Source organism: Petaurus breviceps, unplaced genomic scaffold (assembly GCF_028583685.1).
Source record: "Petaurus breviceps papuanus isolate PSGF00001 unplaced genomic scaffold, PetGlider_PUasm1.0 138, whole genome shotgun sequence".
In the NCBI taxonomy this organism is placed as follows: domain Eukaryota; kingdom Metazoa; phylum Chordata; class Mammalia; order Diprotodontia; family Petauridae; genus Petaurus; species Petaurus breviceps.
The window spans coordinates 21,149,195-21,166,914 of record NW_027185694.1 but is presented as its reverse complement, the minus strand read 5'-3'; the positions used below and the strand labels follow the sequence as shown (position 1 = coordinate 21,166,914).

The 17,720-nt window shown below is 37.4% G+C and overlaps 1 protein-coding gene across 1 annotated transcript in view; it reads left to right on the top strand.

Annotated features, from left to right (window-relative positions):
• Positions 1-17,720, top strand: part of LOC138176672 (elongin-B) — a 497,250-nt gene that overhangs the window by 123,679 nt on the left and 355,851 nt on the right. The window lies entirely within an intron of this gene.

Sequence of the window (17,720 nt, the reverse complement as noted above, 5' to 3'; positions counted from 1 at the left end):
AAACCCAAGGGTGTGTAGCTCAGGTGTAGGAAATAGCCACAAACTATGTCGAGTGAGGACTGGTTGGAGATATTTAGTCACAAACTATGTCAAGTGAGGACAGGTCGGGGACATTTAGCCACAAAGTCAGGTGAAGACTAGTTGGGTCTATTTAGCCTGGAGAAGAGAAGAGGGGTGGTGAGGTGGAGATGCATGGATATGATAGCTATTTTCAAGTATTCTAAGGAGTGTCATTTGAAGGGAGATTCGATTTGGGATTCTTGGCCACATATTGAAAATCAAGAATGATTGTGGTCTAACATTTCACACCATATACCAAGATAAGCTCAAAATGGGTACATGATTTAGTCATAAAAGCTGATATCATAAACAAAGTAGGGAAGCATGGAAAAAATGACTGATTAGATCTATAGATAAGGAATAAGTTCATGACCAAACAAGAGAGAGAAGATCACAGGAGGTAAGATGGATAATTGTGATTGCATTCAATTAAAAAGTTTTGCAGTAAGACTAATGCAGTGAAAACTAGAAGGGAAGCAAGAAACAGGGGTGGAGGAGGGTGAGTGGGTGGGAATTTTTTTATAAGCACGTTTCTCTGATAAAACTCTCATTTATCAAGTACATTGGGAGTTGAACCAGTTTACAAAAATAAGAACCATCAGGATATATACAGGTTGTTTCCAGAAAAAGAAATCAAAGCTATCAATAGTCATGAAAAAAAAATGCTCTAAATCACTAATAACTAGAGAAAGGTGAATTAAAACAACTCTGAGGCACCACCTCAAACCTATCAGACTGGTGAACGTGACAGAATAGGCTGGGGGGGTATGGAAAAGGAGGGACACTAGCATACTCGTGGTGCCATTATGAACTAGTCCAACCATTCTGAAGAACCATTTGAAACTGTACCCAAAGAGTGGCAAAGAATTAGAAATGGAGGGATGTTAAATCGAGGAATTTTAATCCAGAAATTGAGAATCTATTGACTAGGGAATGGCTGAACAAACTGTGGTATATAATTGTGATCGAATACTATTGTGCTATAAGAAATGCTGAAGGGGATGATTTCAGAAAAATTTTGGAAGACTTAGGTGAGGTGATACAACGTGAAGTGAGCAGAACCAGGAAAATGTACACAGGAACAGCAATTTGATGACAATCACTTGTAAAAGACTTAGCTATGGGGTGGCTAGGTGGTGGCATGAATAGAGCACCGGCCCTGGAGTCAGGAGGAGCTGAGTTCAAATCCGACCTCAGACATTTAACACAAAACTAGCCGTGTGACCTTAGGCAAGTCACTTAACTCCAATTGCCCTACCTTCCTCCTCCAAAAAACAAAAAAACAAGAAAGACTTAGCTACTCTGAACAATGCAATGATCCATGACAATTCCAAAGGATTCATGATGAAAAATTCTATCTACCTCCAGAAAAAGAACTAATGAACTTTGAATAGACTTTGAAACATTTTTTCTTTATTTTTTTTTGCTTTTTTTTTTGCCATGTGGCTAATGTGGAAATGTTTTGTATTATTTTATATGTATAATGGGTATCATATTTCTTGTCTTCTTAATGGGTAGGGAAAGGGTGGAGGGAGGAAGAGAATTTGGAACTGAACATTAAAAAATAGCAACAACAAAAAAGAATGATTGTGGTTTGAAAAAAACCTGGTTGTTTTTTTTTCCTGAATTGGTTTTACTCAGTCCAACAAACTCTCTTTGCCTTCCTATGCCCCCTCTCATTTAGTACCTTCTCTATTCTATAGTCCCTTCTTTGGAGAACTAGTTTTGCATTAGAATTTTACATTAGAAAAACTCTTTGAAAAATAATAATAAGGTTCATTTGGAAAAGCAGTGCGTCAGAAACTCCAAGGAAATCAGGGGAAAAAGATGTGAAGGAACAAAACTCAGTAGTATCAGACCTCAAACCATATTATAAGGTGAGAACATCGTCGGAAGTGTAAAATGGATGTTTGATTATTTCAAATTAAAAATTTCCTGTATAAACAAAAACTATGTAGCCAAAAATAGAGGGAGTGTGGAAAAGTGTGGGGCGGGGGGGCAGGGGGGGGCAGAACTCTCACAGACAATCTCTCAGATACAATGTGATTGGATCAGAATATTGTTGTGTAGGAATGATGAGCTGGTGGATTTAGAAAAATATGGAAAGGCTTGGACTTAGGAAGGAAGATGCTCTGTGCTCAATTGTAGCCTTCTTGGGGGAGTGGGAAGGGGAAAAAAAATAAAGTAAAAAGTACACAGCAGAAACCAAAAGAAAAGGAAGGAAAGGAAGCAAAGAAAAGCTGGGCAGCTTTGAGAATAATATGTAGTTTTTATTATGTAGGTTTTCCTGAAATGAAAATTTATTACTTTATATTGAGTCCTCTCATATTCTTCTGAGTACATGACAATGTTTTTTCTTATTTTGAATTGAGGTTTAAAATGAATTTAAAAACTTAAAAAAACAACAAAAATAAAATTTGAAAAAGTAAAAAAAAGAAAGAAAAGCTCCTTGAGGGCAGGCCTTGCTGACTTATGTTTGTATTCCCACCATCAGGCATAGTGCCTAGCATATAGTAAGCATCTAAAAATGCTTTATCTAACCTATGATAATTCAAAGCTCTACCAACAATATATTAGATTCCCTTCTGGTTTCCTGATCCCTAACCCAGCATGCCAATCATGGTGGGATGAGCTCCCTCCCTCTCTTTTGGCTTTACAATCCACCAGGATCCTGTGGCCAGAGGAACAAGATCCAACACACCTTCTTTCTCATTCACTGCCAATACCCAGCCTGATGGATGGTGATGAGACAGAGGTTTAGCCAATGGAAACCCCATCCTTGGAAGATGCACAGTGTGTTCTGCCCACCAAAAGCTCATGCAGAATAGTCTGGGGAATGATCTTATTTCCCAGTTCAGAGCATGTACAGGTAATCTAACTATTTTAGCCAGTCGCCTTATTGCTGTGTGGTTGTTGTGTGCCCTTATTTCTCCATGAGGATCAGTGATATCAGGAAGGTGATATCTTAACTTGCAAATAGATTGGATTTAAGTGAGGCAGGGCTGTGCAAAATCACCAGCCTCACTCTCTCCTCCAGAGCCATCTGGGTCCAGTGGCAAGATACAGACCAAGATGACTGGAGATAGTCCCAGATGTAGTGGGAGACCTTGACCTTTTTAAGCTAAGGTCTTTCCCAGTTCTTAGTTTATCTGAGGCAACGCCCATTCAATGATTAAGGCTAGGCAAAAAATGAGGCAAAAAGTGGCCTCTTTTACCTAAATAACAACAACAAAAAATCAGTCTAGTAGGGGAAATCCTCTGGATTTCTGGCCAAAACAGAAACAATCGCTACTTATACTCACTATGAGCCATCACAGTCCAAACAATGACCAAGTAAGACTTGGGCTGGGCCCTACTGATGGCCAATTAGCGAGAGCCAGAGTAATTTGGATTTAAAGGCATCATCAAGTAGTTCCATTTGAATCCCAGTGGGCTTTATCAAAGCCTAGGTTTCCAGTGCTGTATTTCAAGAAATCATAAATGAAACTACATGGGGCAAAAGAGTCAATTGTCCCAGTTAAAAAAAAATAAGTAGGGAAGAGAAAAAAAAAGATATCTTTCGAGGTTTTAGCAATCAAAATTTATATTTGTTTGGGCCAAGCACCCACAGGTAGCAGTATGTGGACAGAGGGAGAAGAGTGAGGTAGAGATGGAAGGAAGGAAGGAAGGAAGGAAGGAAGGAAGGAAGGAAGGAAGGAAGGAAGGAAGGAAGGAAGGAAGGAAGGAAGGAAAAAGCAGTATTGCCCAATTTGAACTGACCAGTTGGGTCCCCAGTGAGTCAGCTACCACTACTTATAGATTGTTTATCCTTTGTTCTTGAAGAGGACCAATGACATCAGAAAGGTGATGTTTTGACTTGCAAGTGAATTGACATTTTTTTTTCTTTTTGGAGGGCAATTGGATTTAAGTGACTTGCCCAAGGTCACATGGCTTGGTTTGTGTGTGTGTGTGTGTGTGTGAGTGTGTGTTGTGTTAAGTGTCTGAGGCCAGATATGAACTCAGGTCCTCCTGACTCCAGGGCCAGCACTCTACTCACTGTACCACCTAGCCGCCCCAGGTGAATTGAATTTAAGTGAGGCAGAGTGGTGCAAAGTTACCAGCCTCAATCTCTCCTCCAGAGCCATCTGGGTCCAATGGCAAGATATAGATCAAGATGACTCGAGATGACCCTGGATGCAGTAGAAGACCTTGGCCTTTTAAGCTAGGGTCTTTCTTGGCCTCAGTTTGTCTGAGGCAATGGCCATTCAGTGATTAAGGCCAAGTAAGAAATGAGGCAAAAAATGTCCTCTTTTACCTAGTCAAAGAAAAAAATCAATTTGGGAGGGTTTCTGGGTCTCTGGCCAAAACAGAAACAATTGCTGTTTATACTCACTCTGAGTCACTAGAACCCAAACAATGACCAAGGGAGGCTTAACCAGTCCCCTTACTATAAGGAGAAGAACCTTTAAATTGCCTGCTGACCTGGAATTGAGAATGTATTTGGAAGGAACTAACCAGAGAAGACCTTTATTCTTTTATGGCTGCATTAGAGAGAGAGACAAGCTATAGACCTGTTTGGGGAAAGGTCTCAGGTACTTTCCACTTGAGACTGGCATGTGGCTGGTCTATTCTTTGCATTTGTTCTTTTCTGTTCTCAGCCAATGTTTGTCAGAGACAGTGTCAACACGCTAGCATTTCTGCTTGGAGAAAGTTCCAAAATGGTAAAGTTTCCCTTGCTAATTGAAATTCTCCCCACCTAATCCTGTTACATCATGAAATAAAGAACAAAATTCCTTCAGCAAGATAAACCAAAGGTACAAAGTTTATTTAGGATTTTTGATTTATCAAACAAAACTCTAATTATATTAATGCTAGCATACCTTTGAAGAAAATTTCTTCTTAGAGCCAACTGCTTGCTCCTTAGCTACTTTTCTTTCAGTCTGGCTAAATGCAAACAAAGACAGATTTCTTTTCATTGAATTAAACAAAGACACTTCCATTCTCAGTTTGGTCACCACAAAGAAAAATCAAATGTATTAGTTTCAGAGAATTGAGATTCCTTCCTGAACTAGACTGAGAATTCTATTTTTTAAAAAATTTTGAAGCCTGAATAGGTCTTCAATTCAAATAAAACCAAGGACTTCAGAGTAGGATATTGTTTCCTTGGCACTGATTAAGTCTTCTAATAAGGCTCTACTAATATTTAGGTGACACCAAAGACTTTAAATTATTACATTATTTCTTAATATTTAGGTGGGTTTTTTATTTAAAAAATATATGTAGTACTACTGTGTTTCCCTGATAATAAGACCTATCCCGAAAATAAGCCCTCCCCTTACTGTGTAAGATTCCTCTAAAATAAGCCCTCCCCCGAAAATAAGCCCTATTGAGATTGCTACTGTAGTGAAGGTGATCCCCTGCGCTACATGCTATATTACGGTACCCTCTGTATGCCCCGTCCCCCCACTCCCCGTGAAATGCACGCCGCGCTCTGAGCTGCATCCAATCAGAGCTGCAGCAGTGAGCGCGTCATCCTGTTCTTCCCCAGTGATCTGCTTATTGAATAAAGGTACATTTTTTTGTTCACATTTACCTGTTTATTAAAATTGCTGTCAATGTTCATTAAAATAAGCCCTCCCCTGAAAATAAGCCCTCTGGTGTTTTTCTGTCCAAAAAATTAATAAGACAGTGTCTTATTATCAGGGAAACACGGTATATGCTTGCACTGGATGTTATACTCAACTGCCCTATAGATTCAAAAGAAATATTAGTTGATAATCTATAGCTGCTAAATAACATAATACCTGAGTGTTTAAAGAAAAATTAATCCCCAAAGAGATCAAAGAAGAAAAGGTTTGATACATATGGTAGTATTTATACTTGTTTTAATGGCAAAGAAATGGAAACTAAGTGTCCATCATTTGAAGAATTGCTGAATAAATTATGATATATCCATGGAATAGAATTCTATTGTACTGTTAGAAATGATGAAATGGATAATTTCAGAGGACTGGCACCCTTAATGAGTATTGCTTGGTCAAAGAGACTTCTCTATATTGATGTCACCCTGTCTGACAAAAAGGAGAATTCGCATTTTCTCAGACTTGTCAGAGTAAAACACTATGGGTTCCCTCACCTGGGTGGGGTCCAAACAAGATTGAGGAGAAAGTTAACCCAATTTCATTATCAGCAATGTCTTTCAGATGCTGTTTTGGCCTCATAGAAAAAACTTCTGAAAAAGGATAAATCTTATGTCTCAGTACTAACAATGTTATTTAATGATCATTTCTCTCAGAAGAAAGGAAAGCTATCTGTAATCATATGAAAAATGCTCCAAACCGCTAATAGGAGCAGTGTAAATTGAAACAACTTTGAGTTTCCACCTCACACTCCTGAGATTGGCAGAGGGAATGAGAGGGGAAAATGACAGTTACTTCAAGGGAAGCAGCAGGAAAGGCACAATGATGCATGACTGCTGGATTGAATTGATCCAATTGCTTTAGAAAACAATTTGGAACTATACCCAAAAAGGCAACATACCCTTTCATACTCTTTGACCCAGATTGTATCCCCAAAAGAGGTCAGAGAAAGAAAGGAGGAAAAAAAAAAAGAAGGTAGTTAGATAACACAGCATTTATTAAGTGTGCATTATATTCCAGGCACTCTAAGTGCTAGTGTGTGTGTGCATGCGTGTGTGTGCACACACAGATATATACATAAATACATACACACATACATATATATGCATGTACTGAAAATCATTAAATATCATATTTTGGCCAAAGTGTGAATTTAACTTCTGTGTCAGCAAGACACCAGAAACAAGATGGGGCTAGAGATAAGCTCTCCCTTATCTTGGAGAAAAACAGACACCCTGAGACCATATAATGTAAATGAACCCTGCTATGTTTGTTGTCAATTTGCATTAACTCTTTTTCACATATAGATGGTAACAAATGGAAGTCATAAAGTTTTGTGGCATGGTCATCCTGAATTGGGATGGTTCTGAAATGTATAAAAAAGTCTTATGATTCCTCTGTTCATCAGTCAGGACTCTAGTCCTGCACTCCTTGTACAAGTAATGCTAGTATTAAGGGAATAAGAAATACATTCTGTAATTTTTATATTACTATTTATCTCCTTTAACCAAACTTTTTCTAGAGGTCGACAATACTTTCATATATACATGCAAATATATCCCCAATACTTAGAAGTAGGTTATGTATAGTGCTTATACATACATAAAAGCTTATAAATATAGATTTATAAGAGGATTATATATAGTGCTATATGTTATATATAATGTGTATATTTTATATTAGTGTGTGAAAGAGAATATTTTGAAGTTCCAATTATTATAATTTTACTATTTATTTCTCTCTGTAATTCATTTAACTTTTCTTTTAGGGGCCTAGATGTTATACCATTTAACACATGTGTATTAAATATTGATAGTTATTTATTGTCTACAGTACTGTTGAACATAATATATCCCTGTTTATCTTTTTTAAATCAAATCTATTTTAGATTTTGCCTTATCTGAGATGATGATTTCTATTTCTGCTTTTTTTAAGTTCAGTTGCAGAATAATAGGCTTTCCCAGTATCCTTTCAAAAATAATTAAAATTTTATTTTTCAATTTTCAAGCATTTTTCAATTTTTTAAGCATTACTTGCCCCATTGGGGAAAAAAAAAAAGAAAAGAAAATCCTTGTAGCAGTTTTGCATAGTCAAGCAAAGCAAATTCCTAAATTAGCCTTATCCAAAAATATGTATCTCTTTCTTTATATTGGTCCATCATGTCTCTGTCAGGAGGTAGATAGGTGGATAGTCAGGACTGGGCTTCTGAAATTGTAGTTGTTCATTGCATTGATTAGAATTTTTAATTTTTCCAAAAATTTTATAGTGCTGGTATTATAAATTGTTCTTATTCTGTTCACTTTATTCTACATAAGTTCATAAAAATGTTTGTAGTTTTCTCTGAAACTATCATCACTTAGAATGCAATAGTATTCCCTTACATTCCTATATAATCCAAATAATAATAATTTGTTTAGCATTATCCAATTGAAGAGTGCTCTCTTACATTGTAGGTTTTGGCACTGAAAAAAGAGCTGTAATAAATATGATAAAACTCTCTCTCTCTCTCTTTAGCCATAATAAAATGTTCCTATGAATACTGTTTTATAGTATAATTTGAGGTCTGGTACTGCTAGGACTCTTTATTTCCCACTCCCCCCCCCCCCATTATTTCCTTTGAGATTCTTGATCTTTTATTCCTCCAGCTGAATTCTGTTGTTTTTTTCTAGTTCTATAAGGTGATACTTTGACAATTGGTTAGCATTAAATAAATAAATTCATTTAAATAGTAATGTCATTTTAATTTTATTGGCTTGTCCTATCCATGAACAATTATTCATATCATCTATTTCCATAAAGAGTATTTTGTAATTATATTCATATAGTCCCTGTGTCTATCTTGGTAGGTATATTCTCAACTATTTTATACTTGAGTTAAAATCTGGATTCAGACACTTACTACTTGTTTGACCCCACACAAGTTGCATAATAGCTGTCTGCCTCAGTTTACTCATCTGTAATATGGATAATATAATATCATTTACCTTCCCACGTTGTGGTGAGGATAAAAATAAGATAATATTTGTAAATGGCATTGCAAATCTTAAAGAACTATATAAACTATAACTATTGTTATTATTGTTGTTATTAGTAGTAGTAGTATTTAGTAGTAGCATTTCATAAGTACTTTAAACACAATTTCTTTTTCTATCTCTTCCTGTTGGGTTTTGTTGGCAATATACAGAAATAGTGATATTTATGTGACTCTATTTTATATCCTGCTATGTTGCTGAAGCTATTGTTTCAAATAATTGTTATCTGATTATCTTGTATGCTCTAAGTATACCATCATTTGCAAACATGATAATTTTGTGTCTTCTTTGCCCATGTTTATTCCCTTAATTTCTTTTTCTTTCTTTTTTTTTTTTTTTTAAAGCAATTGGGGTTAAGTAACTTGCTCAAGGTTACACGGCCAGTTATTATTTCTGGGTGTGGTGCTGAGTATCTGAGCCCGGATTTGATCCAGGTCATCCCGACACTGGAGCCGATGCTCTTACTCGTTGAGCCACCTGGCCGCCCCTAAGCAATTGGGGTTAAGTAACTTGCTCAAGGTTACACGGCCAGGTGTTTCTGGGTGGGTGCTAAGTGTCTGAGCCCGGATTCGATCTCCAGGTGTTCTCAACACTGGAGCCGTGCTCTTACTCGCTGTGCTACCTGGCTGCCCCTCTTTTTCTTCTCTTAAAGCTATAGCTACCATTTATAGTATTATATTAAATAGATGTGGTGACAATAGACATCTTTGCTTTACTCCTGATACTGTTGAAAAAAGCTCATTTATTTCCTTTACATATAATATTGCATCTTAGTTTGTGAGATATATATGATTTACCATGTTAAGAAAAATCTCCTTTGTATTCCTTTCTCTCCCCTTTCCCAGATCCCTACTATTTTCTTGTTGAGTTGAATGTATTTCTATACCAAACTCTGTGTGTGTGTGTGTGTGTGTGTGTGTGTGTTTTACCATCCTTTGACTGGTTCCAATGAAAGTGAGATTCAAGAGACATCCCTTTCACTTTTTTTTTGTATATTCCTTGAGGGTAGGAACTGTTTCATTTTTTCCTATGTTCCATTTATTCCTATATTTTCTAATTTGTTTGTTGTTTTGCAGAAATGGGCATAATATTTGTCAAAAGTCTTTTCTGTACCTACTGATATAATATATTCTTCTTATTATTATTAATGTGGTCAATTACATTTGTAGTTTTATTAATATTGAACCAACCCTGCATTTAGGTTACAAGGCCAACTTTTTTAGTGTGTAAAATTTGTTATATGTTGCTTAGTTCCTTATTTTAATGCATTGTGAGTCTTTATTTTTCAAGTATATTTTTCACATGTTTTAATATGTTTCACATATCGTTAGATTTCACTTTCTAATCCATCCTACTAATTTCTTCTATTTCATGGGTGAATTATTTCTATTCATACTTGCAGTGATGCTGATTAATTATTTCCACACTATACTCTTATACTTTTCCCCTTCAAATACCTCTTTTTCCCCTTTGAATATCTCTTCACAAAGAAGAGACTGATGAGAGAAGGAATGTGGTCAGTACTGGCTATTAATGTTTGATGCTATCTGCTTCTGTTCCTCCCAACCTAGTCTGCTTATCTTCCCCATAGCCCAGACCCTAATCATATATTCTTACCCTTTTTTTCTTTCCTTTTAAATCCCACTTCACAATCCACCATCTGAGCCTAGTTTGTTTTGTTTGTTTCTGACTAATCCCTCCCAGAATCTAACACTCCTTCTTATTCCTTGTTCTCCCCTTTCCCAGTTTCCTACTATTTTCTTGTTAAGTTGAATGTATTTCTACACTATATTCTGTGTGTATGTGTTTTGCCATCCTTTGACTGGTTCTAATAAAAGTGAAATTCAAGAGACACCCCTTTCACTTTTGGGGAGGGGTGGTTCATATAATCCTTGAGGGTAGGATTCATTTTTGTTTCATTTTTGTCTTTGTATTCCCAGAATCTAGGACAGTGTCTGACACATAATAGAAACTTAATAAATGCTTATTGAATGATTGATTTTTCTAGGGAAGTCTTATTACTTCTTTGGTCTCTGATTTTTGTTCAGAAAAAGAAAGAGAAAGGGAGAAGGTAGCCAGAAAATTAAGGCTCGGTAACTTCCCCTTCAGGCTACATGCAGCTTGCAAAAGCCTCCTAATCGCTCTTTATGCCTCCAGTTTCACTTCCTTCCAGTCCATCCTTTGAACAGCTGTAAAGCTGATTTTCTTTCCTAAACCCTAACCCTAACCATGTCACTCTCAAAACAAAACAGAACTCCAGACACTTCCTATTGACTCTAGGATCAAATATTGTTTTATCTTTATCTGAACTCTTTAAAATGTCTCTTTTTGTGCACTATAATGTATATAATTATTAATACAATAGTACATTGCAACAGGATATTGGAGATAATACCCACTAGCAGATAAAAATTCCCAGTATTTTGCCATTTAATCTCCTGGGAAATTGCCATAACCCTGAATGCTGTCAGAAATGGTCTAACGCTATTCATAAATATACCTCCTCAGCTTAAGAAAAGAGGCAGCTAAAACTGTGCAAAAGGAGTGACTTGGGAGCAAGCATTTTGGTACCAAGAATGAGGCATGGGCATCTGGATAGGAGGAGGGTCAGCCACCATCTGACTGGCAGATAAATCAGGAAGAGAAGAAGGTACCTTAGAGAAGAGAAGTACCAGTCATAACCTCTATGCTGGATTCCAGGATGGAAGCTGTGTCATCAGGTCATACATGAGCAGCATGGAGAAGATGCTGGGTAACTGGAACCATTTAGGGTGCTGAGATCATAGCTGCTAATTCCTCACTCCTTTTCTCCCTATTCTCTCTATCTTCCTGGAAGTGAATGTACCATTTCCATTTCTTAAAATTTTGTTTGTCTTTTCTGCTTACTTTGTGTCTTTAAGTTTAATGACAAATTTGATTAATTATTGCGTTACTAATCTTTGTGCATTACTGAACAAATGCAACAGAGTGAGACAAATGGAAAGTCCTTGGAGGGGAGAGAGATTAAAAACTCTGATACTGCCCTTACTGGTTCAGGCCTTCATTACCTCAAACCTGGTGTCTTTCAATAGCCAGCTGGTGGGCCTGCCTGCCTCAAAACTCTCCCCACTCCAATCCATCCTCCAATCAGCCCAAGTTGATTTTCCTAAAGGGCACATTTGATCATATCACACTCCCTCTCCTTCCCCACTCAATAAACTCCCTATTGCCTCCAGGATCAAACAAAATATTCTGGCATTCAAAGCCCTTTATAACCAACCCCCCTCCAACATTTCCATCTTTCCTACACCTTGCTCTCCTATGCATGTTCTTCAACCCAGTGACACTGGCTTCCTGGCTATTCCACAAACATGACACTCTAACACTCAGTTCTGGGCATTTCCTCTGATTATTCCCCACAACTGGAATGCTCTCTCTTCTCTGCTCCACCTACTGACCTTTCTGACTTGGTTTACGTCTCAACTAAAGTCCCCCCTTTTATTGGAAGCCTTCCTCAACCCCTCTTAATTCTAATGCTTTTCCTCTGTTATTTCCTATTTATTCTGTATATAGCCTACTTTGTATATATTGATCTGCATATTGTCCCTTCTATTAGATTGTAATCTTTTTTTTTTTGCCTTTTGGAGGGCAATTGGGGTTAAATAACTTGCCCAAGGTTACACGGCTAGTTTGTGTGTGTGTGTGTGTGTGTGTGTGTGTGTGTCTGTGGGTGTTAAGTATCTGAGGCTGGAACCAAACTCAGGTCCTCCTGACTCCAGGGCTGGCACCCTAGATTGTAATCTTCTTAAGAGCAAGAACTGTCTTTTACCTCTTAATATTTCTAGTGCTTAGCACAGTGCCTGGCACATAGTAAGAGCTACTTTTTTTGTCTGGGAACTTGGAGTAAAAAGGAGAATTATTGATTTTTTAAAGTGACTTCCCAGAGCAGAGAGGGAGAAACAGAACTTGTATCTTTCCAGGAAAATGAGTTAGTAGGGTTTTTTTTGATGAGTTGGCTGGCATTGGAACAACAACACCAAGGCTGGACCTTGGCCTTGTCCCTTTCCATCGTTTTCTTCTTGATATTTTGAAAGGAAAACCACTCCCTTTATAAATAGGAACTAGGAAGTGAAGTCCTGCCTGATGGTCAGATCTCAGGGAGTGTCTAGGAAGGAGTAGTAAAACCTAGAGAAGTATGGAGATGAATAAGAGGGAGTAATAACCCTACTCATCGACCAAACCTAATATCACACAATTGCTGGCCATGTATATAGTTTACAAAAAGTAAATTATTCACCTATTGTGGGGTCATACTCAAAACTCCCTTTTTTGCAGAGGGGGTTGGGATGCCAAATAAAACCATTTGAAGAACACTACCCTAGCATTTCTAATACTGTCACCCAGCTTTCCTCATGTTCTTTCAGCATCTTTCCAATGACAAAGAGATTATCTAAATGACTCAACACTTTTATATAGTTCAAATGTCCAGTTTCTCCATAAGCTATTGTAATGTATCTCTGAGATGCTTTGGGTAATAGACAAACTGGTAAAAATCTAGCTAGGCAGATAAAAGCTGTCTCCACCATCTTCCTCTGCCATAGCAGTCCATACTAACAACCCACTAAAATTATGAATTGTGCAGAGAACAATCTAAAGCACATTGGACTCTAGGTATGGTGATTTGTTCCACTATAATTCTCTTGTTCAAAGTCCAACATTGTGAACACATTCCTATGTTCTCATTCTTCTTCTGTCCCAACACTATAAGCAATGCATTTGGCCCACTGGACTTTTGCTTACCATTGGTTCTTTCAGATGGTTTCTGAGATCACTTCCCCCTTCTGAGCTTGTGTTTTCTCACCTAGGCCCTGGACAAAAGTCTGACATCATCACTATGCCTAGGGGCCTTAATGGAGGTCATCTCATCTCATCATCCCATATAATTATGGCATAGGATTAAATGATCTCTGAAATTCTTTTCTAACTCTAAAATCTATGAGTGCGATCCTAAATAAAAACTCTCAGGTTTTTTTTTTTAATCTATGTAATGGAGATAATAATACCTTCACTACTGAATTCATAGTATATGAAGAACATTTAATGAGAGAATGACTATTAAAGTAATTTGGAAACTGTAAAATATTAGAGATATGTCAGTCATTCATTTATTCGACTGATATTTTTTAAGCACCTACTATTGGCAACCATGGGTGGGGAACCTGTGATCTTGAGGCTACATTCCTTCTAGGTGCTTGGGTGTGGCTTTTTGACTGAGTCCAAGTTTTACTGAACAAATCTTTTTATTAAAGGGATTTATTCTGTGAAGTTTGGATTCAGTCTAAGGACTGCACTTGAGGACCTAGAGGGCCATGAGTGGTCTCAAAGTGGCAGGCTCCCCACCCCTTGTGAAGACCCTGTGATTGGTGTTTGGGAAGATATAGAGATAAATAAGGTAAAGTCCCTGACTTTAAGTAGCTTATAATCTAGCAGAAGAAAAGGATTTAAATTAGAATGTGATAAATGAATAAAAGATAAGGAGAAATCACTTTTAACTAGGGGAGCAGAGATCAGGGGAAATGTTAATGGAGAAGGTGACATTGGAATTGGGTCATGAAAAACAGTAGGAAATTATTATTGCAAGAGAACATAGATGGGATGATTCTCTGAGAGGGGAAAGAAGAGGGACACAGGGGGAAATTTAGATGATATAAAAACAAAAGACACCAAGTTTAAAAAAAAATACAATTAGGAGAACAATAGGAAATCCAGACATGGCAATATCAAAGAACATTCTTTTTTTTCCCCCTCTTTTGGAGGCAGTGATAAATGACTTGCCCAGAGTCACACAGTTAGTAAGTATCTAAGCCTGGATTTGAACTCAGGCCCTCCTGGGGGAGGTGAATGAACATTCTTTTAAAAAAATTTTTTTAGGAAAATTTATTTGCTTATTTTTAGTTTACAAGATTCAGTTCCACAATCCCTTGAGTTTCAAATTTTCTCCCCCTCTTTCTTCCCACCTCTCCCACAAGGCAGCATGCAATCAAATACAGGATCTGCAAATACCTTCACCATAAACATTAGCCAGGTTATAAAGAAGGATTATAACCTATGGAAAGAGAAATGGGAAAGAGGAAACAAAACAAAACAAGAAAAAGAAAGAGAGCAGGTAGTTTGCTTCAATCTGCATTCAAACTCTGTAGTTCTTTCTCTGGATGGGGATATCTCTTTCTATCATGAGTCTTTTGGAGTTGTCTTATACCTTTCATGGCTGAGAAGAAGAGACCAATCTATCGATGTTGGTCATCACACATACTTTGTGTGTGTAATTGTGTACAAATTTCTCCTGGTTCTGCTCTTCTCACTCAACATCAGTTTATATAAGTCTCTCCAGGTTATTATGAAGTCCATCTGCTCCTCATTTCTTATAGCACAATAGTATTCCATTACATTCATATATCACAACTTGTTTAATCATTCCCCAATTGATGGGCATCCCTTTGATTTCCAATTCTTTGCCACCACAAAAAGAGATGCTATGAATATTTTTGTACATATGGGACCTCTTCCCACTTCTATAATCTCTTTGGGATACAACCCTAGAAGTGGTATTGCTGGGTCAAAGGGTATGCACTTATTTATAGTCTTTTGGGCATACTTCCAGATTGCTCCCAGAATGGTTGAATCAGTTTACAACTCCACCAACAATGCATTAATGTCCTAATTTTTCCACATCCTCTCCAGCATTTATCATTTTCCTGTTTTGTCATGTTAGCCAACCTGACCAGTGAGATGTGGTACCTCAGAATTGTTTTGATTTGCATTTCGCTGATCAATAGTGATTTAGAGCATTTTTTCATATGCTTATAGATATCTTTAATTTCTTCCTCTGAGTGAATGAACATTCTTAAGGAGATAGAGAACTTAAAAGTGTGTGAGTGCATGTGTGTGTGTTCTGGTGATAGGCAATAATGCAGAGGGATGGGAGAAGATGCCCTGTTTGTAAGGTATATTTAGTTCATAAATCAGGGTAAGGTAGCAAATTCACATTCACATCAATTCTCAAGACAATCCAATCCATTTTTGGAGAACTCCAATTATTAGAAAGTTTTTTTTCTGATATCAAGCCTCAATGTCCTTCTTTGCCATTTCAGCCTTCTTGGACCAAACTGAACAAGTCAAATCCCTCCCCCACATGGTTGACCCCCTCACACCCCCATACATACCTTGAACCTTCTCTTTTCTAGGCTGATCACATCTAGTTCCTTCAATCAATCCTAATATGTCGTGGACTCAAGGACCTTGATCATCCTGGTTCCCCTCTAATGGACATTTCCCAAACATTGATAATGTCCTTTTAAAAGTGCTCTGCACCCAAACTGAGCCCAATATTCAAAATGTGGTCTGATCAGGGCAGAGAACATTTGTGATATCTTCCTGTTCCTGGAAGCTATGACCCTCTTACTGAAGTCCAAGATCACATTAGCATTTGTGCTATATCACATTTCTGACTCATACAGAGCTTGAAGTTCACTAAAATTCCTAGATCTTTTTTCCAGAACACCTGCTGTCTAACTGTTTTCCCCCCATCTTGTGTTTGTGAAGTTGATTTTCTGTATGCAAATGTATGACTTAACATGTCTCTCTACTCAGTTTCATTTTATTAGCTTTATTCCAATGCTCTAGTCTGTCAAGCTCCTTTTAGATCCTGACTCTATCATACAGAATCTTGGCTATCCCTCCAAGTTTAATGTTCTCTTAAACTGTGAACAATGTACTATCAATGCATTTAACTAAGTCACTGAAAAAAATGTTCAACAGCCCAGCACCAAGGACAGATCTCTGGAATGGTCCACTGGATATCTGTCAAACTGCTAAGGAACTAACTCTGAGCCTAGCCATCCATGGAGCTTGGAATCCATCTAGTATTCTCAACTAATCCACATCCCTCTATTTTTTCTACAAGAATAGTATTATATACTATATAAAAAAACTTTGATAAATTCTAGGTAAATGATTTCCACAACAGCTATTATTCTTCATCTATTAGTTTGATAATACTGATAAAAACGGAAATAAAATTATTCTGACATGACCAATTCTTAACTGCCCTGACACTTTGTAACAACTGCTTTCCTTTTATTTCATTTTTTAATTAATAAAATTTTATTTTGTCTTCCTCCTGTTATGTATGTGTGGAACCCTTGTAATAAATATACATGGTCAAACAAAACACATTCCTTCATTGCTTTATTTCAAAAATAAGTCTTACTCTGGGTAGAGAGAAAAAGAAGAAGGAGGAGGAGGAGGAGGAGGAAAGAAAGAAAGACAGACGGACGGAAGGAAAGAGAAAGAAAGGAAGGAAGGAAGGAAGGAAGGAAGGAAGGAAGGAAGGAAGGAAGGAAGGAAGGAAGGAAGGGGGAGAAGAAAGGAAAGAAAGAAGGAAGGAAGGAAGGAAGGAAGGAAGGAAGGAAGGAAGGAAGGAAGGAGGAAAGAAAAGAAAATCAGACCATTTGCCCTTTCCAATCTTAGGATATCTTTCCTGCTTTTCATGATCTTTCAAATATCACAATAGTTGCTCAGTAATCATTGCTGCTTGGTTTTTTTTTTTTTTTTAAACTGTGTATTTAATGCATCTAGGCCAAGTAAGGCCTATTTTCTTGACTGATGAGTCCTTGGCTAGGATTACCATTTCATGAGAGGTCCCATTCATGCTCACTTCACTCCCAACTCAACTCACTCCATTGCATGGGTACTCTCCCACTTCTCAGCCCCCCACCCACACCCTTTTTTCCATAGACTTTTAAAGTTTTGTTTTCCCTATTAGAATGTAAACTCCCTGAGAAAATGAAAAGTCTTGTTTTCTTTCATTTGCATTTTCAGTATTTAGCACATTGTTCGGTATATAGTACTCACCTAATTAATGCTCTGTCAGTCTTTCTGTCTACCTACCTGTCTGCCTGCCTGTCTTTCTATCCACCTACTTACCTATCTACCTACTTTCCTTCCTTCCTTCCTTCCTTCCTTCCTTCCT